The sequence below is a fragment of the Pan troglodytes genome, chromosome 9 (genome assembly GCF_028858775.2).
Source record: "Pan troglodytes isolate AG18354 chromosome 9, NHGRI_mPanTro3-v2.0_pri, whole genome shotgun sequence".
Lineage (NCBI taxonomy): Eukaryota > Metazoa > Chordata > Mammalia > Primates > Hominidae > Pan > Pan troglodytes.
In genome coordinates, this window is record NC_072407.2 from 117,858,022 (window position 1) to 117,881,005 (window position 22,984).

A 22,984-nucleotide genomic window follows, 5' to 3' on the forward strand; every position below is an offset into this window, starting at 1 on the left:
CCCTTCTTCACCCTGACATCTTCTCTTGCCTGGATTATAGCCACAGCCTCCGAAGAGGTGAACCTGTCTCCTGATTTCCATTGTTGTCCAACCATAGTCCCCTTAGCAGCCAAAGCCATCCTTTAGAAAAACTAAGTCAGATCATGCCACTCTTCTGCTTAAAGCTCTCCGACGGCTCACTCAGAACGACCTATGCCAGTCTAAAGCGTCCTAGATGATCAGGCCCTTCTGATCCCTCTGATCCCTCTGACCTCCTCTCTCAGTCCTCCCGCTTGTTCACCGCACTTTGGCCACAGCTTTGGCTGTGCCCTTTCTATTTGACATTTTTTCCTGCTAAAATGCTCCTTTCCTGGTTATATGCATAGCAAGGTTTTGTTACCTTTTCATAAGGCCTTCTCTAACCATCCTATATAAAATAGCACACCTCTCCCAACCCGAGTATTTTTTTCTGTCTCTTTATTCCATTTTATTTTTCTCCATAGCCTTTAGCACTACCTGGGCACAATATTCACTGATTTCTGGCTTATTGTCTCTCTCTTTCCACTAGAATATAAACTCCATAAGGGCAAGGGCTTTGTTTTGTTCACTACTATACTCCAGTGCTTAGAACAAGCCTGACACATAAAAAGCTTGCAATAAATATGTGTGGAATAAATGAGCCAATGGCATTGAGTTCAACATGGTGTTATCTGGTCTCAGTTGCTTCAGATGTAATGTGATATTCGTTCAACAGATTTCAATCCTTTTTTTCTCCCAATGCTAAGGAATTCTTCCTTTAAGTGAATATATAAGCAGAAATCAAATAAACCACTTCAACCAGAAAAGCTCCACTTTTAATTAATTATATGAAGTGAGCTCTTCTGGTTTACATGAGGGTAGAAAATAAATCAAGAACTGCCCCCCACTCCCCCAGTCATCATGTCTGCTCCAAAGTTTCCTCAGGGAGAATGTTTGAAAACCACAAAACCTAAATATTCTATGACTTGATCAGTATGATGACTAGGAGTTACCAGAATTCATTACTAAGAATCATTGTGGTATATCATCATTTATGAGATTTTTTTAAAGGGGAAGCAATTATTTTTTAAACCTTATTTGAGCTTAGCTCTTACATCTTCCCTCCCAGTACTGAGGTGGGGGATGGATTAGATGACCTCTGAAGGTCTTGTTTCAGGATGAAGATTGTATGATGAAACATGAGCAGCCAGTGCTGCCATAATGTGTGTTCCTGCCTGAGATAGGAGAAAGGAGCTGTGGATTTTAGGGGAAGATGAAACTGAAATTTCAAATGCGACTCAACCCATTGCTGAAATGGAGGAACATTAAGTCTTCAAAGTTAAATGCAGATTCAATTAGAAATTTCACTGAAATTTCAAATTACAACCATTTTTCCCTCTAAACGACAGAATTATATGGCGTCACGGAGAAACTGACAGGTAATTTGGGAAACTAAAGGTTCCTTGGACTCCGTAGTTAATGGAGAGTTTAGCACCAATTCCTGCGTAATTTGCACTTCTGAGAAGCAGAATTATTATAAAGTCAGACATCTCCAGCACTTTCAACTCTTGGATCTGCCGGGCTCTAAGATGACCAGGAATGTGGAAGGACCGAGGTCAGAGGTTGCCATTTCAATATCTGAGGCTGCCCAGCTCCCCCAAACTGGCATTTGAACTGAAGGGTTGAAAATTGGAGGTGACATTCAGAAGTCTCTGAAAATTATAACCCCGACTTCCTCCTTGAAAAGCTTATCTGAATCCTAGCTTATTCTTTGATGAGGTTACTGAAAAAGCACTCTGCTCTGAGCTCTTGAAAGATAACATTCAGCGCAAGTGAGGCCTGGCTGTATCCCTTGGGGGAAAACAGTGGCAGATGTAACAAGCTGGGGACGCTAATTAAAGGGTCTGGGCAACTTTCTGGGGATGAAGGAGTCTGCCCCTTCAGTCTCTGCTCCTCATGCTCATCAGGGAGTAACACCCTGAGTGCATGGGGCCCCGTTAATAGAGGGGCCCTCCACTGCTGCCCCAGGAGGCAGCCTTCGTGCCTAAAACGGGGGTCACTCGGGAGAGGATGACTTCTCCTGCTGCTCAGGCGGCTTCTCTGCCTGTCTTTCTGTGGAACAGGGATGAGAAGGGAGTGAAGAGCTGCAAGGCCAAAGATCCCTTCTTTCCCAGGCATCAGGTAAGTCTCAGCAGTCCTGCAGACTGAACCACGGTCAGTGTTGGAATCAATGCTCCCGACTCCTTTGAGATGCATCTAGAACCATCCCTCATTTACTGCCACCAGTGCCGGTCTACTCTCTTTCTGAGCTCCACACTGCTCAGGGTCTCTCATGTTTGTTTTTGCCCTTCTCATTCTCTGCCTTACATGGCTATTTAAACATTTGCTGTGGGTTCCAGGACCTTCCAGCCAGGTGATAAGGTCCGTGAAAGCAGGAACTGTGTCTTATAATTGTAGCGCTCCCAAAGCTTCCTATAAGTTGCTGAGTACATAATAGGTGCCCATAAAATACTCTGCTCATCATCCGTCAAGTATCCAGTGAGCATGTTCGTTTTGTAGGACATGGCCCACTAAGTAGGAACCTGCTGCCTCCTCCTGCCCCCTGCCTCTGCCTCCAGCTGGCTGTGTGGCTTTGGACAAATAAACTCACTCTTGTAGCCTCCGTTTTTTACCTATCGTGAAGGGTAGAAAAGCCAGCCTTGTCTATTTCATAGCATAGTTGTAAAGGTTAAAGCAGTAAATTAATATGCTTGGTTTTTGGTCAAAATTATAATTTTTGTTTATAAGCACATGGGATTTAGGCTAGAGTTTTAGACACCTCTCTGGGTGTCAGTTTTTTAAATAACATTTTTCATTCTTTATATTTTTAAAATGTATCCATTGTTCAATAAATATGCAATGAGTACTCACTATATGCAGAATATTGTGCTACCTGCTAGGAATAAAAGGATGCATCTAAGCCATGTCTCCTTTCCTACCATCTTACATTTCAGTGAGAGAGATAAGATTGGCAAACAACTAATAGATAAAACAAATGTTTCCTTATGTAAGAGACGATTATTACATATTGTTGTATATTCCCTATGATTATGCACATTACTCAAGTTGTATTAATTCTGCAAACATGTACCTATATGATTCTAAAAATGTCAGATGAACCACAAAAAAATCCATTCCTGGACTTTGTAAAACACAAATCCACTTGATTTGTAGAGGTTTCTTTATAAAAATAAGCACTGGTTATGGAAAGAAACAGCAAAACCTTTTTTAAGTGAGTATCTAGGTGGGAAAAGAATGGTTTTAGAAGACACACAGCCAAGTGTACAGGTCAGTGGGCAGCTCAAATAATACCCTCAGCCCCAATGCCAGCCCTGAAACAAAACCAGTGGAGGCTGAGCAGCCTCTGCAGCAGATAAACCACCAGACACATGGCCATGGAAGAGTCAGTGCTAAGGAAGGGACTTGGGAAAGTGGGAAGCACCATCTGGGGCTGTTCTGGAGCAAAGAGTTCTCTGAGCTGACAGTCCAAGTTAAGCAGTAAATAATCATTGATTTTGCAAACAGAGCGTTCTTTCCTAAACCAAAGAGTAATCTTCTTATGTGCACAATGTGGAAAGGACAGTTGGTCCCAGGATGGTCTTTTCATCTACGGCCGCACACACAGATAACAGTTATTGTCAGTATCACCATTCCCTAAAATAAATGACAGATAAATAGAAATCTGGGAAGCTCACACATAGATGTACTATCTTCATAAAGTCCTTGTGTAACATAAAAATTTAATAACCCAGGTCATAGGTGTGGTAAAAAAAAAATCTGTAAGTAGTGTTTTAAAACAAATGTACTAAAGTTTGTGACAACTGTGCTACTCACTCCCATCAGGTAAATTTTGATGTCTTTGTGTATATAATCTATCTTGTTCTCCCCAAAATGCCTAGAGGAGCATCTGGAAATAGTAGATGTCAACAAATTAATTTTTTAAAAGTTGTACTTAAGTGTTGCTAGAATAGCTAAATCAGTAGTGAAATAGTCAGTCATCTTATTCTGTTAAAAGCCCATCAATCAGATTGGCCCATTTGTTTTCCCTCTTTTAGAAAGTTAGCCCCATAAGAGCAGATCTTGTCTTTTGTGTTCACTGAAAAACTCTCAGTTCCTATAACAGTGTTTGGCATATAGTAGGTGCCCTATAAACATTTCTTCAGTGAATGATCCAGTAGGCACACTTGTTGACTGAATACATTGGTTTCAAGTCCCTGTTAACAAGTAAGGGATCTTCTGTACTAGTTGAACTGAAATCATATTAGCTATGCAACAAAAGTTCATTCGTTTATTCATTTATTCTCCATTTATTTACTTATTTATTCATTCATTCAAAAAGAAGCTATTTAGCATTGAGTATGTTCAAGTGACTGTGATGGAAGACACAAAGTCACATTATGGGAGGCACGAAGATGGACAAGAAATATTTTCCACCACTAGAAAAGTTATAATCATGTTTGTATCATGGAGAGAAGCGTAACCAAATAGAACAATTGGATTAGGGTTGAATTGGAAAGATAACCTCTCAAGTTTCCTTAATTCTGAGATTCTGTGATACTGTGATTGAAGTGCTAATTTCAGATATCTATGATACATGCAACCTGATGTTATTGAGATTAAAAAATTAAACTCTTTTAATGGCAAAGGCTTTATGAAGAATGTGTATTTTGAGTGAATTGGTATTTGAGAGTTAGAGGATCACTAGATTGCCCTGGGTTCTGAGCAGCCTCCACATCACTGGGTCGGATAGTGTACTATCCACGCCTTCCATGCCTTCCATGGAGTGTATTACTGGCAGCCCGAATTCAGAATGGCCTTGGCCCCAGCCAGTAGCCCTCCTACAGAACAAGTCACCCTCTTATGTACCATACCTCCACGGAGTCATCGTGGATCTGCTGCTAAAACATGGAAGGAGTGTGTAAAAGTCACAGCCACATTAAATTTGAAGAGGATGACAGATATAACTTGAAAGTCATAGAAATCAGCTTCAAGCAGAATAATCCCTTCCATTATATAGACTTTAGTTTCTGAAATGTTTTTCTTATACGTTGTCTCATTGGGTCTTTTACAATACCTGTTTGTTTTTTTTTTTAACTTTCTCCACTCATTTTATTGAAGAGGGCACTCAGTCTCTAAGTGGGAATGTCGTTTGCTCAAGCCAACATGATTAATCAGTGGTAGAACTAGAATATGCTTTTTCCTCCACACCATGAAGCCTCCCACATTGGATACTATGATTCTGTGGGAGGACCAACTATCCTTTCTTTGCACAGGGAGAGGCTCTCTCTGCCCAAAGGTGAGGTTATAAAATAATGCAGTCCCTATGCCCCAAGACCCTCCGTGATGCCAGCACCAGACAACATTTCTCCTGATTCACTAGTGTAGTATGACCCACTGGCTCCCAGCAGGCCAGTCAGCTGACAGCTGGAGGAGAGGTACTCCATCTTTTATGCTTGTCAACTCCATGAATGTATTAAGGTATCAAGAGAAGACAGCACCAGGGAGACTTTGGGCCACAGCCAGGACCAAAAGCATAAAGTGAAGGGGCAGACGGAGTTGGAAGATAAGCTCCCTGCCTCAGTTGTCTGGAAGGGGTAGCAAGGGCAGAGTAGCAAGGGCTACTCTGCAGTATCTAGGTCTAATGATGCCATTTATCTTTTGAAGCCACCACTATGAAGGGCCATTTCAAAGGATATTGGGGGTCATAGGCCTAGAGGTTTTTGCAGTGGAGTCAAAAATCCTGGATTCAAGTTTCACTTCTATCCTTCATAGTATATACAGTCTTGGGCAGAACACCAGAAAGTATCCATAAAATGGAGATAAAATGATACCATACCATCTATACCACCAGCTTTTTAGGATGATCAAATAAAACAGCATTTATGGAAATTCCTTGGAAATATTCATATTCTGTACAAACATGAGTACATTTCCCGGTGCAGGGGAGTATGATGAGTCATCCTCCAACAACCCCTACCCTCCAGGGCCTGGTGCTCCTACCCTAGCCAGTAACAGTAGCTCAGCTAGTTCCTGCTGACAGCAGCATTTTTAGGCTTACCAACACTGGCTTACAACCCACAGGGAAGAACAAGGACCAAGATGGGCAAATTGCAGAAAAACAAAGTTTGGCTTCACATAAATTGCTATAATAATAACAACTAACCTATATTGAATGTTTGCTCTGTGTCAAGTCCTCTGCTAAGTTCTTTGCTTATATGAACTTATTTAATATGTTAAAATTATGATCAATCATTTAATACATATTCATTCATTCATTCATTTGAGACAGGGTCTGGCTCTTTCACCCAGGTCAGAATGCCGTGGCACAATCTCAGCTCACTGAAACCTCTGCCTCCCAGGTTCAAGAGACCTCCTACCTCAGCCTCTCGAGTAGCTGAGACAACAGGTGTGCACCACCACATCTGGCTAGTTTTTTTATTTTTTGTAGAGATGGTGCCTCACTTTGTTGCCCAGGCTGATCTTAAACTCCGGAGCTCAAGCAATCCACTGCCTCGGTGTCCCAAAGTTCTGGGATTAGAGGCATGAGTCACTGCACCCAGGCAATAAATATTTACTGAGCACATACAATGTGTGAGGCTCTGAAATAGGGACAAAATCTATACAGAAGAGAAGATATAATTTCTGTCCTCAAAAACTCATGGTCTTAAGGGGAGACAAATACAAAAAAGCAATGTATTGAGATCTATAATGGGAATATATGTTAAAAACAAAAGTCAGGAAGATGGAGGGTCCAGGTTTGCTAGGAGGTGTCAGGCAAAGTCAATAGAGATGGCCAGGGAGCTAAGACTTGAAGGATGTGTTTGTGATCAAGGCTTGATTTGCCCATATGTGCAACCTGGTAGAAAGAGTGCCCCTCAAATAATCAGTAGGAAAATAAATATTGCTCTTTATCATGTGGGCTAAATTAGCTGCTTGAGGGGCCAGATAATGACACAAATATGATTGTGCAAAGCTAGACATTATAACGTATTTCATAAGCTGCAGCAATCTTTTTTCAGCTCATGAAAAACAAGATAATGCCCATAAAAATAAGATATTATGGCAAAATTGGTATTAATTACTAGGAGCCAAAGTGCACTGCTTGAGGCTGTAAAACTTTTAATATTCCAGAAGAAAGCAGTTCAAGTAACAGGCTAACCATGATCGCTTAATCGCTTGGCAGCTTCCCAGCCTATGTTGGTGAACAACAGAGCAGAGGCAGCAGAATCAGTCCCAAACAAACAGCCCCGTGAAGCGTTGCTAATTTGGCTGAGATGACTGGGTGGGGTGAGGAGGGCTGAGAGCAGAAAAGTGCTCTCCTTGCAATTTACCTTCTTACTATTGACAAACTGGGCTCTGCAAAAAGCCACTGGGTTTGCCTCGTTGGGGCTTTTGAGATGCAACGGGCCATTGGTTCCTTAAGATCTGGTTTTCCAGTTGTCATTTGTACCGATGAACTACATGGGTCCTTGGTGGGGGTTGGCAATTATATCCTCTTTCCTGCCTCTTCCCTTCTTTCAGGCATAAACGTACACACACATGCACTCAATGCACAAAGCTCCTAACTTACATAAAGGTCAGGATCTAACTGCTTCTATTTCCACACTTTGAATGCGAGACCAATTTGGTGACAGCCTCTCATGTGCCATAAATGAAATAGAAACATATGCACATGCAGCGATAAAACAGATCTGAAACAACATCCCTGCCACCTGTTGGGTGGCAGCTGAAATCAGACATCTTAATGTATGATATTATGGGAATTACCCACATTCAGATAAAATATCTGGATTTAAGTAACTGTCTTTTGCTCTGAATTAACTTGAAGGTTGAACTCAGAAAACAAAGGCAAACGACTTGGGGCTAAGCAACTTACTCCACAGCCATTGTGCCCGGCTGCCGCTCTGGTGGGGCACCATGTAGAAATGTTGGTGGCAGTTTTCACTTCTCCTAATTGACAGCAGAAGATCTAGCTGTGCTCCAGCTTTCTGGACATGAAGGGAAATGAGAAGGCTAGCCTGTACCCAAGATGTGAGCTTCTAAAAGAAACAGGAACTAGGGTCTGCTTCATTCCTGAGTCTTCAGCACTTAGCAGAGTCCCTGATATATAGCGGATCTTTACAAATATTTGTTGAGTGAAAGAAGAGGTATGGTAAGTCCTTTCTCAACCACCAAGTACATTCTCTGTTCCTTCTGCTTCCCCCTTCCTTTTCTTGTACACTTTATACCAGTATAAACCTCCACTTCCCTCACCTGGCTGGAATCTATATTGCAGCATCACCAGCATCAGCTAGTGCCAGGAAGGTTTCCTCTCTTCAGGAGCTTTGCAAGACTTCACTGTGTCAGTTCTATTCCTAGCTGCAGGAAGTCCCTTTTCTGGTAGCCTCCTTTGCTGGCTCACGATGCAGACCTGACTAGGAAGACTAAGACAGTTTTGTAAATTGGCGTGGGGGCAGCAAGTACAAGACTCCAAGCATCCCCTCTGGTGGTTGGCAGAGGATTTCAGTCTGCTGGGCTGACGAAGTGGAGAGGCTGCCCTGGGCTTCAAACTGGACCTGGTACTACCTCCAACCCTGTGGATATTTGCTTCTGTAGCATATGGCCCAATGCACTTGATTGCCTTAGTTTTCCATGGAAAAGACAAGAAGGTGGTTTTCACTCCTCTACCATGTTTATTCAGCCTCGTTAACTCCACTGAGTTTGCTCTGATAGGCCAGAAAAAAAATAAGTAATGGTTAAGGTGTAATGTGTCCAGAAGTGCCCAAATTGTTGTTTTTTGCCAGGATGGGGAAGTCCACTGAGATGTAAAGATCTAAGCTGAGATTGACCTTTGAATCTTTTTAACAGGTACTCATTGAATCTATAGGAAGTCTGGTACTATGTGAGGTTTTAGGGATGGGTTTGGAGCTGAACAGAGAAAAAAAGAAGTAAAAGAAATAATCCCTGTTCACAGGAGTTAGTGTGTGAGACAGAGATATATGCACATGACACTATGTAATAAATTGTAAATAAATGGTAGAGGTAAAGATCAAAGAAGGCAAAGAGAGAGAGGACTGGCTAATAGACGATTATGGAAGAATTCCTGGAGGGGTTAGGTCTTGAGGACTGGATTGGACTAGAGAGTCATTGGGGAGAAGTCAGTAAACAGAAAGAGGAGATTTTCCTGAAGACCAGGGGTCCCCAACCCTTGGGCTGTGGACCAGTACCAGTCTGTGGCCTGTTAGGAACTGGGCTGCACAGCAGGAGGTGAGTGGCCAGCAAGCATTACTGCCTGAGCTCTGCCTCCTGTCAGATCAGCGGTGGCACTGGATTCTCATAAGCGCACGAACCCTATTGTGAACTGCACATACAAGGGTTCCAGGTTGCACGCTCCTTAGGAGAATCTAACTAGTGCCTGGTGATCTAAGGTGGAACAGTTTCATCCCAAAATCATCACCTGCCCTGCACGTCCATGGAAAAATTGTCTTCCACTGATCCAGTCCCTGATGCCAAAAATGTTGGGGACCACTGCTGTAGATGTTTAAGATACCGTGGTACTATAGCTGAACGCAGTGGCTCACAGCTGTAATCTCAGCACCTTGGGCAGCTGAGGTGGGAGAAAAGCTTGAGGCCAGGAGTTGGAGGCTAGCCTGGCTAACATAGCAAGACCCTGTCTCTATTTAAAAAAAAAAAAAAGATATTGTGGTATTAGCACAGGGATAGACTAATTGACCAATGAATCAGAATACAGTGCTAGTGACATATCCACAGAAACTTATATGACTGGTGGCCTTGCAGGTCACTGGGGAGATAAGGGACAACTTAACACTGGGGCTGGGACAATTGCCTGTACTTATACAGAATAACTGAAATTGGATCCTAATGCACAAATCCTAAAAATAATTTCTTGAAAAACTAGACTTAAATGTAAAAGGCCAAGGTGTTAAACATTTAGAAGTAAATAAAGGAGGCTCTCTTTGTAACTATGAGGGGTGGAAGATTTCTTCAACATAACACAAAAAGTATTAATAACGAATTCAAAAACTGATAAATGTAAATACATTAAAATTAAGAATGTATGTTCACCAAAACAATGGCATGAAGAAAGCAAAGAGACAAAGCACAGATGGGAAGAAATATATTTGTAACAAATAGATTCAGTAAAGGATTAGTACAAATAGATTCAGTAAAATATAAAGAATTCAGAAAAGCCATTAAGAAAAAGACAAGTAGTCCAACAGTTAAGTGGAGTGGGGGGAGATATGAAAAGACCTTCTATAGTAAAGAGAATAAAGACTGACAAGGGGCCAAGAGCTGGGTAGAAACTGGGAAGGTTAAAGGGTCATAGAGTAAGGAAAGGGGCCAAGATGTAGACTTGTAGGCAGGAGAGTCACTATACTCTTAAAAGCAGGGGCAGGTACAGAAATTAGCAGCAACCTCCACCTTTTGAAACTCTCACCAATAGCTTTGCATTAAAAGCATGGGCTCAGTCGGCCACTGGCAGGTCACTGAGGAAGGTCAGAGCATGGAATGAATAGCTCATAGACAATACACAAAGTCATATGTCAATAAGTCCCTACTCTGGAACCCTCATCTTGGGCACTTCTGCAATAGATCTGAAGCCTGTGAACTTCGTGGGGACCTGATCTGAAACCTGCAGCAGCAGGGGGCTGGATTTGGCTGGATCTGGCAGTTGTCTCCATTCCTCACCTTCACTGGACCTCATAACTCCTTCTGGGGCCCCTGCACCATGGGGTTGCCTGTTATTTTCCTGTGGTGGCACAGTGGCTGATGAAGTGCTGTTCCTCAGCTATGGCAGCCAACACCACTAGATAGAAGCTGCTTGTCAAGAAAATCCTTCAAAGGCCCTATTGCCTTGAAATGATATGCACTATTTCTATGGGCTCTTAAACAGAATAATTCATTAGTCAGTGAAGAACAATCAATATCGCACTCTGACAATTTACACACTGACTCTGTTTACCCAGTGGACCCTCTCTGATAATATTATTTATGATCCTAAATAACTCCATCGGTGTTCAATAGAGCTGGAGGTGCCTCTGGGACCAGGACACAATCAAATTGTGAAGACATATGGTTTGCTCAGCTCTGGAAATGTTCAGGCGCATTTCATTGATGTTAGTCTCACAGTGGTACCTCCCCGCTCAGTTCTACAATCTTCCTAATGGTGTCTGCAGGATGGCCCTCCTCTTTAGGAAGGGACTGCCAAGGGAATTTTATGGTGGCTATTTCAGGATTCTCCAAAGTGAAGGACACATAGAATAGTTCAGTGGATTCTAGACCAGGCTGGCAATTATGATGTACTAGGCTTTGCCTATAGAAGGGTATGGAACAAATTAGCCTGGGAGAGATTTGCGAGGCAGCAGAGAGACGAGGATGTAGGGTGTGTGTGTCTGTGTGTGTGTGTGTGTAGGAGAGCACAGGAGGGGTGAGGTTAGGTGAGAAGCAGAGGATTTGTGGGGTCAAATAATTATGTTGGAGTTCATAAGATTTCAGGGAGATCCCCAGACTTACTTCAAGATAGAAGGAGAGAGGTAAGGTGAGACCATTCACTTAAAAACACATCCCTTTATTATGGGACTTCTTACAATGAACATGTATTATTTATGTAATTAAAAATACAGAGAGATGGCAAGTCTCCCTCTTTTTCCTCTCCCTCCCTCTCTTTATTTTCCTCCCTCCCTGTTACCCCCTCCCTCCTCCTCCTCCTCCTCCTCCCTTTTCTTTTTCTTTCTTTCTCTGTCTCATATGCACACCACAGTTTAGAGAAGCAGCATCAAGAGAGGCTCTGATGTGGCTTCATCACTAACTGCAGCAGGACAATATCAGTGCACATTCGGAGCCCGTTTTATAGAATGGACTGTGAAGGCAAAGTGTCAAAGAGGGAAAAGGCAGCATTGCAAAGACAGAGCAGGCACTAAAATCTCTTTTATTTTCCTACTCATTAACCCTTTAGTCCTCAGGAGAGCAGGCGAAATGGGGAGGGCTGCAGTCATGAAGAGAGGAAGGGCCCGGCCCAGGATCTCCTAAGCTGTCTACATTGTAGTGTTCTGATCCCAGCCTGAGAGGGAAGCCCCCAGGGCCCAGCCTATGTGGGTTATGACAGCCTTTCAAAGGGCAGCTGAAATCTGGGGCAGGTGCCAGCACCTGGCAATCACTTTTGAAACCTGCTTTTTCCGAATACTCTACATAATAACCCTGAGAGCTTAGCAGAGGAGACATTGCGATCCCCACTTACTAGATGAGGCAATGAAGAGTTCCGGGCATGAATGCCCAGACCCAGTACCAGGAACTCTGGACTCCTAGCCAGCAATCTCTAGACTAGCCCAGCAGCATTTCTACTCATCTGACCTGTGACTAATGGCTAGCAGTGAGTGGCTATGTGCAGTTCTGGACCAGAGGGTAATCTGTGGCAAAAGCTTCAAAGACAAAAAATACATGGCAGCATGTGGGGAAGATGCCCATCAATTTCTAGCCCCATAGTACTCTGGTTCTATTGATGAACTGATCTTTGCTGCACAAGAGTCTCACGGATGCTCTGACTCTCTCATTTCCCTCTCTCTCTCTCTCTCTTTCACTCTCTCTGTCTCTCCCATCCTCCCTTCCTTTCTGTTTTCGTTTTATCCTCAGATATTTACTGAATACATGCCATGTTCCAAACATTCAGAAAGGAGTTGTAATCGATAAAGAAGACACCTGTCTACAAGAAGCTTACAGTCTACTGGCCAGAGATGAGATGTGTCCACAGATAACCACGCTGCAAGTTAAGTAAAGAAGAATCTGTAAGAGTGCTATGCCACTGTGACCTGTTCTTTGAAAAAGCTTGGTGTGTGAAATGAAATCACAAAGCAACTTTCTTGATTTCCCACTATTTACATTTACTTAAGGAGGAAAGTTCTACTAACCCCGAATATGTACATGGAAAGATCCATGACCTTTCGGAATATTTTGGGGGAAATAAAATGTTCAATGATACCTGAAATCATATCTAGATTGAACTCATATTTAGAATGCCTGATCCCATGTAATGGTCAAAGCTTCCAACTTCATACAAAGTTATAGCTGGTTTCTCTCTCCCCAGCCAGTGCCTGCAACAGGGCAGGGGTTGAATGGTCAGCTTCTATCGGCAGAGGTCCCATTGTTCCTGCATGAGGCCCAGTGGGCAGGGCCTAACTTTGTACCATCCCAGCTCTCTTGCTTGCAAAGCCCATATGCAAACCCTAGGAAACACTTACGCATCTTTGCCTGAGCAGATACCGGGAGAGCAACTCACCCATGTGCCACCTCCTCTGCTTTCCTCCCTTCTGTCACCCAGATTTTACAGGTGAAGGTCACATGTCAGGCACTCATTCTCCCACACTACAGGGGACATACACTCTGCTGTCTGAGTGGTCCCATTGAAGACCCCCTAGCCGACTGGAGATAAGATACAGTTACACCTGCCTCTCCCCTTAGGGAGGTGGAACTCACAGCTCAGCTGTCTCTAAAGAAGCCCTCTTCACAAATACCTTCCTGTCAACCTCCCACACACTTATTTTTTTAATACCCTTGACAAGAGTGAGGGTTTTGAGCTGTGAAACCAGTTTCTGGATATTTCCTTTGAAATTTCCATCCCAGTCTGGCTCCTTGCTGGAGCAGCCAATATTCTGCCATTTCAGGTGCTGAGCCCTGGCCTGGGAGGTGCCAGCAGGGAGAGGCCAATTCCAGCAGAGGAGAGTCCAGGCATGTGGGGATATGGTGCTGTTCTCCATGGAGGGAGAAACAGGGCATTAATAAAAGTGCCAGGAATAACCCTGTGATTGATGGGTAAAGGTCATGGACTCTGGGATACTGGCACGCACTGATGGGAACCTGTTAGGGCTGGACCGGGACCATCTCTGGCTTCCTGCTTCCCTCAGGTACCAGGATGCTCTGCTATGGTCTCTGGCAAAACTGAGCACTGGGGCTGGGCACATAATTTTGCCTGGGACAACTGCTGTAGGGGCTTCAGAATGCCTGGTTTTCTAAATTTTATTGGTGTCAGGAGAGAGCTTTGATAAGCTTTAATGTGCTATTAATTATTTGGGCTGTTAAAAAAGGGAGTGCATGAGAGGCTTGGAGTTGAATGATCTCATTTCTGAGGTTCTGAGGAGGTACACACATACACCCCAGTGGAAGCCAACTCAGGATCCAGCTGCTCACGGAGTTCCTCCCTCTGCTCAGACACCAAGAGCGCTGCTGCCTGAGACTGAGCAGAGTAGGGAACTGGGGAGGATCTCCACTGCTTTGAACTTAAATGTAACTTGGGCAATTTGGACTTTCTTTGGGCTTTAATTCGCAAGGGCTAAATACTTTGATTTTGGACTTTAATCTCTTTGGGATTTTAATCTCTAAATTTTTCCCTAGGAATTTGATAATGGGAAGGGTTTATATCCAAATTTGGGGCATCTTATTTTCCCATTTATTATTGAAGAAATCTTTATGCATTTTTTATTAGCTCTTTATGCATTTTATTATTGAAGTATCTTCACTCTGCTATTAAACCTCATTACAGAACCTCTGATGAGGTTAGTGGGCCATGTGGCTGGACATCAATTTGGATTGGAAATAGAACACGCTCTGAACTTGCAGTCTTAGACACAACATAGCCTTGGACTGGATTTTATTAACACACTGTTCTGGCTCATCTCAGAGGCTTATGGAAGTGAAATCAACAGTGTCTTAGGATGGTCCCAGGAAGGCACAGGAAGAAACAGAGGTTGATGCTGGGGGAGCGACCTCCTGCTCAGATAGTTAGCTCATCCCCTCCTGGAGCCAGATGACCACATACCTGGTTGTCCAGGGGTTAAACATTAAGCCCAGCTGGTTAAGATAACAAAAATCTGGGGAATTTTTATCCCCTTCCTTCTCTAGTTTTCATATAGAGGGACTTCCCTGACCCCACACACTTGGCCCCTCTCTACTCCCTTTTTGACCCAGCTAGGAGTGATTTGTCACTTGAGTTTATGTATGACTCACTCTCTTCCCCTCCCTCTCCCTCTCTTTTGGTATATGCCTGCCCTGGGAGAACACACAAGCTCTGCTGTCAGCCATGTGGTAAGATTCGTGGGGCTGGCTCTGCCCCCACTGGGGAAGCCTGAAGTTTTGGGGGATCAGATCAGCTCAGGGGTAGAGTAGCAGGTCATTCTGGTCAGACACAAGCCACACCCTCTAATTTAACATTATCAGGAATAAAGGTGCTATTTCGATCTTCATTTCTCTGGCTCTTGGTCTGTCAATGGAGTGGTTCTGTAGTCGGAGAGGGTCAAAATGGAGTTACAAATTTGCCCCCCTCAAACCTGAGAAGCAACCCTTTGGACCAATAGCAAAGTGATTTCTCAGCTGTGAACTAACAGTTTTCTTTTGGAATGAATCATGTGCTTTCAATTTTCCACTTCAAAAACACACACTTCAGCAGAAGTCACTTTACAGCAAATGAAAGAAGAAATTTCCCCAGGGGAGAAAGGTGTTTGTTACTTAGAGGAGGGTAGAAGGGATGACTTAGGAGCATCTATTTTTCCCAACTGTGAAGTCACCAGGAGGTCTTTTTGATATTATTGCCCTTCTAGCCAATAAAGCAGTGGTTTGCAAAATGCTAGCAATTAAGCAGTGCTCTAATTGGCTGAATTGTATCTCTCTGTCCAGAGTTCTGGGAGAGAACATAGGCAGGGTTAGGCATGGGAGAATGTGTCTGACTCACAACGAAGGTAGGAAGGGCTGGGTGGGTTTTATTGTGGAATAACTTTCCCAGAGCCTCCTCTATTTAGCTCTCCACATGGAAGCGGGGCTGTCAAAATGGCAAGTTCTACAGAGTGCCCCATTGCAACTGCTCCTCATTAAACTCCCTTCAGAGTCAAGAATGTGTTCACTCTCCTATTCCTCTTTATATACTCACCACCGCCATCGCCAGCACCTTCACCTTCATCATTGTCTCTCATTTATGGAGCACTGTGCTAAGCCATTTTTATGCATGATCTTCTCCTCACAACAACCCTGTGAGATAGATACCCTTATTTCCCCCCATTTCCAATGGGTAAACTGAGGCTGCAGGAAATTGAGCCAATAAATGGTAGAGCCAGAATTCCAGTTCAGACCAAATGTGACTCCAGTACACTATGCAATGTAGATGCCTATCCAATGTCTTCTTGGATGCTTCCAATGACGAGGTGCTCAGTAACTCCTGAGCTTCCCGTTGCACTGTTGGACAGAATGCAAGCCTCCCTCCCCAGGTCTCTGACATTCTGCCTGTCGTTACACAGAACGCATCCTGTCACACCATGGCAACATGTTTGATTGAGGCAGGGCCCTAGTTAATGCTTTGCAGTCGAGCAGGGATACTGGGCTGGTGCAATGTAAAATGCTGACCTGGGGAAATGGCATTTCACTGAACTCACTGAGGCTTGAAATGGGTGTGCTGTGAACTGTACGGCCTTGCCCTCCTGAAGGGAGGGCCCCGAGGGATAGCTGGAAGGCCTGGCAGAGTGCCTCTCCTCCCTCTCAGCATGCCATGGCCTTCTAGGGGGCTTCCAGTTCCATGCTGAGGCTATACTTCCCTCTCAGGGAGAGCTGGTTGCTCCCGCATGCTGTTTGTAGTGTTTTACATCTACCTCTGCAAACCTGCTGGGCGTTCTGGCTGGATGATGCTGTTCACATTCCGAATGCTTGTGTTTACCCACCTCCTCACTGAACAAATTTACAAAGTCAACATTTTGGGACATCTCAGAGATATATAAAAAAAAAATGGCAACGCAAAACTAACACAACTATGTTGTCCTCTCCCATCCCCTTGTTTCTAACACATCATAGAGTGGAATTAACAAGATTCTAGTCCTTGGCACTGGATCAATTCTGGATGCCATCTCCACCCAGTCTCCATCCCGTCTTTCCCCTAACTCTTGCTGTTCTGAGAAGTGATGGTAAACAGAATACAGGCCATTGTGTCAACTATACCTGGCTTCCAATCCCAACTCAGTCTCTCACTAGCTCTGTGATGATGAGTAAGTTACATAATCTCTGTGAGCTTTAGTTTTCTCATGGGAAACTGATACACGCTTTGCATTGTTGTGCTGAGCTTTAGGCAAGGTATCCAGGATGTGCATGGTTTTGGTTGCTGGTTGGTCATTCCAGGATTTCATCCTTTCGACCTTGACCAGTTCAGTGATTAATGGTTTTCATCAGTTAAATCTGGATGATGGAGTAATTGAGTCAGGAGTGGGACAGGGCAGCTGGACCCAGAGCAGACACTGAGCACCCCTGGGCAAGCCCCCAATCTTTCTGTGTTTTTGTGCCTCCATCTGTTGTGCCCTGATCTGAAATCATTTTGTCTCTTACTGGAAGGATGTGAGGCTGAGATGGAAAGAAGAAGGAGAGGTGCTCAAAAGTCTGCTGAAGAAAGATGAATAGCCCCTTGTAAGCCCCACTTACTGCTGCCCACCCTTGATTGTCTGTGGCCGTAGAGGAGAGAGAGCGTAATTCTATAAGAGAGGAGCACCCAAAACTGCTGCTTGATAACCCTGGGTGTCTCCTAGACAAAAGCCCTACTTCTTGGGGTATTGTTCATGTTCTTCATGTTCTGGTCCCAGGAGACTTCTGCAGAGGCATCTCTCCGCTCCCCTCTCTCTCCCCAGGGACTACCCACTCTGCCTTGAATATACTGTGCCCATTTGCTCCTTTGATTTTTTATTCTTGGAATGTCCTCCCTTCAACCTCCTTTGCCCCTATACTGCCCCACCAGGTGAACTCAAATTCATCCTCATGGTTTCCTCTAAAGTGTCCTCTGATCTCTATGTGGCTTTTTTTTTTTTTTTAACTCCTCCTGACTTCCTCTCCATTTTTCTGCCTCTTCTCCCTGTACATGCAGCGACAGCCTCTACTACAGCACCTCACATTGTGCTGCAATGTCTGTTTACATGGCAGCATCCCCTGTCAGATTTAGGGCAGGGACTGTGCTTATTCTTCCCCATGTCCCCAGTGCCCAGTAAAGTGCCAGGCAAATAATAGACAATTAATAAATACTTGTTGTTGAATTGCATTCGGAGCTGTGTATGCCCCAGCTCTCTTCTTCCACCTCTCCCTTCCCACAGCACACTCATGGTCTCTCCCTCTTGCCCTGCCCTCTCCTCATTTCTCCCCTCCCTTGTCCCATCACTGTCTTTGCTATCTCCTAATTGAATTTTTCTGGACAGTAACAAGGCCAGAGATATCTTGCAAAGTGAATACACCACCCACAAGTAATCAAGTTGCCACCATTCTCTTAGGCGAGCACTATTTTGGGGATACTATTTATCTCCCCTTCTTCCCATATGTCCAACCCCAGGGTGGGTCATAGAGGGGACAGAACCAGCTCCTCTAATTTGGTGGAGTCCAGCGTGGAGCCAAGCAGCACACGTCCCTCCTCCTGCTCCTCTTACCTCCACAGGCAGCTCTGGGCAAACAAGTCAGTCTTCATTAAGACAAGGCACACCTGTTACCTGCGCGAACTCTGCCCTTCTCCCCGGTGGCAATTAGCCGGGCTCTGGCTGGTGGAAAAGCATTGGCTTCCCCTGCTTTCTCTGTGAGCTTTTCTTAGTGAACCAGCTATCAGAATCTCCTGCCCAGGGGTCCTCTGTCCGTTATTATATCACCGCCCCTGCCATCCTGCCTTTACAGCAGCCCTTGGAGAGGAATCTTAATGTGTGCTGAAGACAGCAGCAGGAGTAGGAGGGGGCAAGGAGAGACAAGAACTCGGGTTTCTGGGCAGGTGAAGGGGGCCTGCACTGTATTGTTTTAAACTTCAGAGAGACAGTTTCAGGAACCTTGTATTTATTTATTCCTTATTTCCAGTAAAGGTGAGAATGCAGTGAGGGCCGGTCCAGCATGGATAAAATAGAGCTGCCTGCATGGTGGGGATTGGGGCGGGGGTGGGGAGAAGAAAAAGTGCCACTTTGAACAGAGTAAGGAGGGAATGGCCTTTGTGGGGTCATTTAGTCCATCCCCCTGCCTCCCTAGCCTTCTGAACTATAAAAGCCTTCCCTTTCTCTCAGTTAGGAATGAAGCATGCCGGGCCTCACCTCGGACCTGCACACTGCCCCTCATTATGTTCATGATCGGGTAAGGATTCTTGTCTCATGTCTTTCCAAGTCCTTGCAAGGCAGTGTCTCTCTGCTTACAGCATTCTATTCCAGAAGGAAATGGATAAAGAGTGGCCAGAAGGTGAAAAAGAAGAGATGACCCCCTGAAAGGGACATCCACATTTATTTGAGCACCTACCAGGTACCAGACATTATGCTTGACCATTTTTATCCACAATTTTAGTTAATACTCATGATAAGCCAGGAAATATTAATAGATCAATTTCCCCACTTTACAGAAGTAGTCACTAAGACCCAGAGAGAGGAAGGGATTTTCCAACGTTGCCCAGCTGTACGTAGTGCCCACCGTACCCTTCTACCCGTTGTATAGAGTTGAGCAGGTTTTTTAAAGCTCTCTACACCTCAGCTTTTCCATATGTAAAATGAGAGAAATAATAGTAGCAGCCTCACAAGGTTGTTGTTAGAATTAGAATTAGTTAACAGATACAATTCTTAGAAGAATACTTGGTACATCATAAACATCTTGTAAATGTTAGCTGCTATTATTAGTAGTATTAATTTTATTACTTGAGACACAGTCTTGCTCTATTGCCAAGGCTGGAGTGCAGTGGCACAATCATACCTCACTGCAGCCTTGACCTTCCCTGGTCAAGTGATCTTCCCACATCAGCCTCTTGAATAGCTGGGACCACAGGCATATGCCACCACCCCCAGCTAATTTTTTTATTTTTTATAAAGACAGGCTCTCACCATGTTTCCCAAACTGATCCTGAACTCCCAGCCTCAAGTGATCCTCCTGCCTCAGCCTCCCAAAGTGCTGGGATTACAGGTGTAAGCCACGGCACATAGCTATTATCATTATTTTTAGTCTTTTATTCCTGAATGACAGAGCTTTCTGGGCTTAATAATAATAATTACTATGTATGGAGCACCTTCTATGTTCCAAGCCTGTGCCTGGCACTTTACATTAATTATCTTATTTAATCCTCAATGACTGTATAATGTAGTATTATTATTTCTATGTTTCAAAGAAGTCAATTGAGGTTCAGAGAATTTATAGAACTAAGTAAGCTGCAAGGCTGGATCTCCAAGCCAGCGTCATGTGATTCCCAAGCCCACACTCAGCCACTGCACTGCACCACTTCCCAGAAGAACCTGTGGGCAGGGGTGATCTACTTGGAGATGATCCATCTTTTCTTATTATCGCGTGAGGCTGCAAAACCTCCTTCTGTGGCAGAACCTCCCACCCTCCACACCCCCAACATTTTCCAGCTGCAAAAGACATCGAGGGGCAGGGAGGCGGGTTTGCTTCCTCTTCCTTCCCCTCCCCTCTCTTCTTTCTCCTCACTCTCCAGTCCTTCCCTTGCACACTGAGGTAGCCTTGTGGAGCTATAACTGCGTCTTGGTGGGATGTCTCATAACTGAGGCTGCTGGGAGAGAATTTTGGACAGGGGGAACTTTGGAGGGGATTCCCTTTGTGTCTCCGGATGAGAAGTTCAGAGAAACAGCTGGTAGCCATTCATCATGCATGCCTACTCACACATAGGTCAGATATGAGGCAGGGAAAGCCCCATTACTAGAAGGGTTTAAACAGGGACTGTAGAACCATTGGCCAGGATTATGAGAGTAGCATATGCCTACTTATACATAGTTCAGAAATGAGGCAGGGAAAGCCCCGTTACTAGAAGGGTTTAAACAGGGACTGGATAACCATCTGCCAGGGACCTTATAAGGGGGAATTCCCTCTATTCTCTGAGGTTAAAAGAGTTTCCACAGTTTAAGCACATGAGAGGGGAGCTCAGGAGACTTAAAGCCAACTTCTGGAGACTGCTGCAGGGACCACAGTGGGTTCTGAGCAGTAGAAACATGATTCACATTCACATCCAAAGCCCCTACCAGCTATTCCTAGGAAAGCCCAAGCTGAAATGGCATATCATTTTCCCACAGGTTTCTACTCTTACCCCACACTCTGGCCTTTCTTATGTATCCATTTCATTAGGCCCAAATTCCCCAGAACAGAAAAAGACAGCAGAGAGCTAAGAGCCTTTCTACCTGTCCAGAGCAAATATGTGTTGGATGTGTGTGTGTGTGTGTGTGTGCATGTGCAGAAGTGTGCTGTAGGGGCAGGATGGTGGCTACTGGTGGCTTTTCCTGGCCTTTCAAACCCCATGACCTGAATGATGTGGCTTCATGGGAGCTGGCCGTGACTCAACTGTGGGCAAAAATCAGCTTCTAAAATTCTGGAAATCCAAAGAGAGTTCTATTGGCTTGTAAGCCAAGGAGTGACCAAAGTACATGAACAACAACGTGTGTGTGTGTGTGTGTGTGTGTGTGTGTGTGTGTTGGGTTGGGTGTGCAGGGGTTCCTCTTCTTTGGGCCATCATTCAATGCCCAACTCAGCCACATACTTCTCTTAGGACTCTGAGGAGTATCCCAAAACTCATTGAGCCTTCTTTTAATGAAGCATTGTAGAAATAGTAGTAATAGTAAGTAAAGCAATAATAATAGAACCAATTCCACAAAAATGTGGTAGGACCAAGTGGATAGTGAATGCAAAGCACTTGGTGGAAAGAAAACACATGCTGATATGGTTTGGTTCTGTGTCCCCACCCAAATCTCATCTCGAATTGTAATCCCCAAGTGTTGAGGGAGGGAGGTGATTGGATCATGGGGACAGTTTCCCCCTACACTGTTCTCGTGAGAGTCAGTGAGTTCTCATGAGATCTGATGGTTTTATAAGTGTTCGGAAGTTCCTCCTTTGCTCTTCTCTGTCCTGTCACCTGGTGAAAAAAAGTGCTTGCTTCCCCTTCCCCTTCTGCCATGATTGTAAGTTTCCTGAGGCCTCCTCAGCCATACTGAACGGTGAGTCAATTAAACCTCTTTCCTTTATAAATTACCCAGTCTTGGTATGTCTTTATAGCAGTGTGAGAACAAACTAACACATATGCCCTGGATGGAAGAGCTCATTTCATTAATGCTAAAGTCAACAGAGCCTTGAAAATGGCTTGCATGCATGGCCTCAGGAAGAGCCAAGAACCAAGTGTGATCCCCTCTTCTACCCCTAGGAGCTATGGGCTGAGCCCCTTGACCAGCAGACTTCCCAGGATGAAAAGGAGAAGAGCTCAAGGAATTGCCATGAAGAGTAGTGTAGAGAGTAGTTTGGTGATGAGTCAATGGTCATTCACCCCCCACCTCACGGTGCAAGACTTTGTAGTGAATCTTCTGAGTCCTATGTCTCATTTTCCTTATCTAACAAATGGCGTGGTGGTCCTTGCCCTAGCTAACCCATAGGATTGACTTGATTTGAAAACCCTGAAATGTTACTTGGTGGTGGGCTTCAGGCTCCCCCAGGCAGGATCTTGCAGCTGTGGGCTATGCATATGCCTCTGTGGACAGGGACATCATCAGCTCTCTATCCAGCCCACTCCCCACATTCCCACCCCATGGCAAAGCCTAAGCTTTGTGCCTTCTAGAGGGACCAGAGTCTCACTTAGGGAGAAACAAATCTTCCTCCTGGTGGAGAACAGGCAGCACTCTGGGTGTGTGCCTGGGAGCCCCACCCACTCTGGCCGTCCTCCTATGTGAGGAAAGGGAGCCAGGTCAGGCCACCCCCTCCACGTTGCTGCCTTTAAACTACTGTGCTTTGTGCTTTCTGGTGTTTCAGTTTATCATCTCAGGATTTGGAATTGGGAAGAAGGATGCTCCTTCAGCTCAGATGTTTGCTTGTGCCCCAGACTCCAGAGACCCTCTCCCCACCTCCTTTCCTCCCTTGCCCCCTTCCATGGGGACAAAGAGGGGCTCCCGCCTCAGGCCTTGGGGAGGGGCTCGAATGCCTTATGGAGGCTTCCATGGAGAGTCAG

At 44.6% G+C, this 22,984-nt stretch overlaps 2 long non-coding RNA genes across 7 annotated transcripts in view; one reads left to right on the plus strand and one right to left on the minus strand.

Moving 5' to 3' along the window:
• Positions 1 to 22,984, plus strand: part of LOC104001332 (uncharacterized) — a 334,670-nt gene that overhangs the window by 245,269 nt on the left and 66,417 nt on the right. For 3 of the 5 annotated variants that reach the window (XR_010147681.1, XR_001707559.4, XR_010147683.1), the window contains 3 exons: positions 12,667 to 15,111; positions 19,081 to 19,143; positions 19,218 to 19,305. This is a non-coding gene — a long non-coding RNA (uncharacterized LOC104001332). Of the gene's footprint in view, positions 1 to 12,666; positions 15,112 to 19,076; positions 19,144 to 19,217; positions 19,306 to 22,984 lie in introns of all 5 variants that reach the window. The other 2 variants (XR_010147684.1, XR_010147682.1) reach the window with 2 other exon arrangements.
• The window catches only part of LOC134807385 (uncharacterized), a 220,773-nt gene that overhangs the window by 22,498 nt on the left and 175,291 nt on the right, over positions 1 to 22,984 (minus strand). The gene's annotated exons all lie outside the window — the stretch shown is intronic.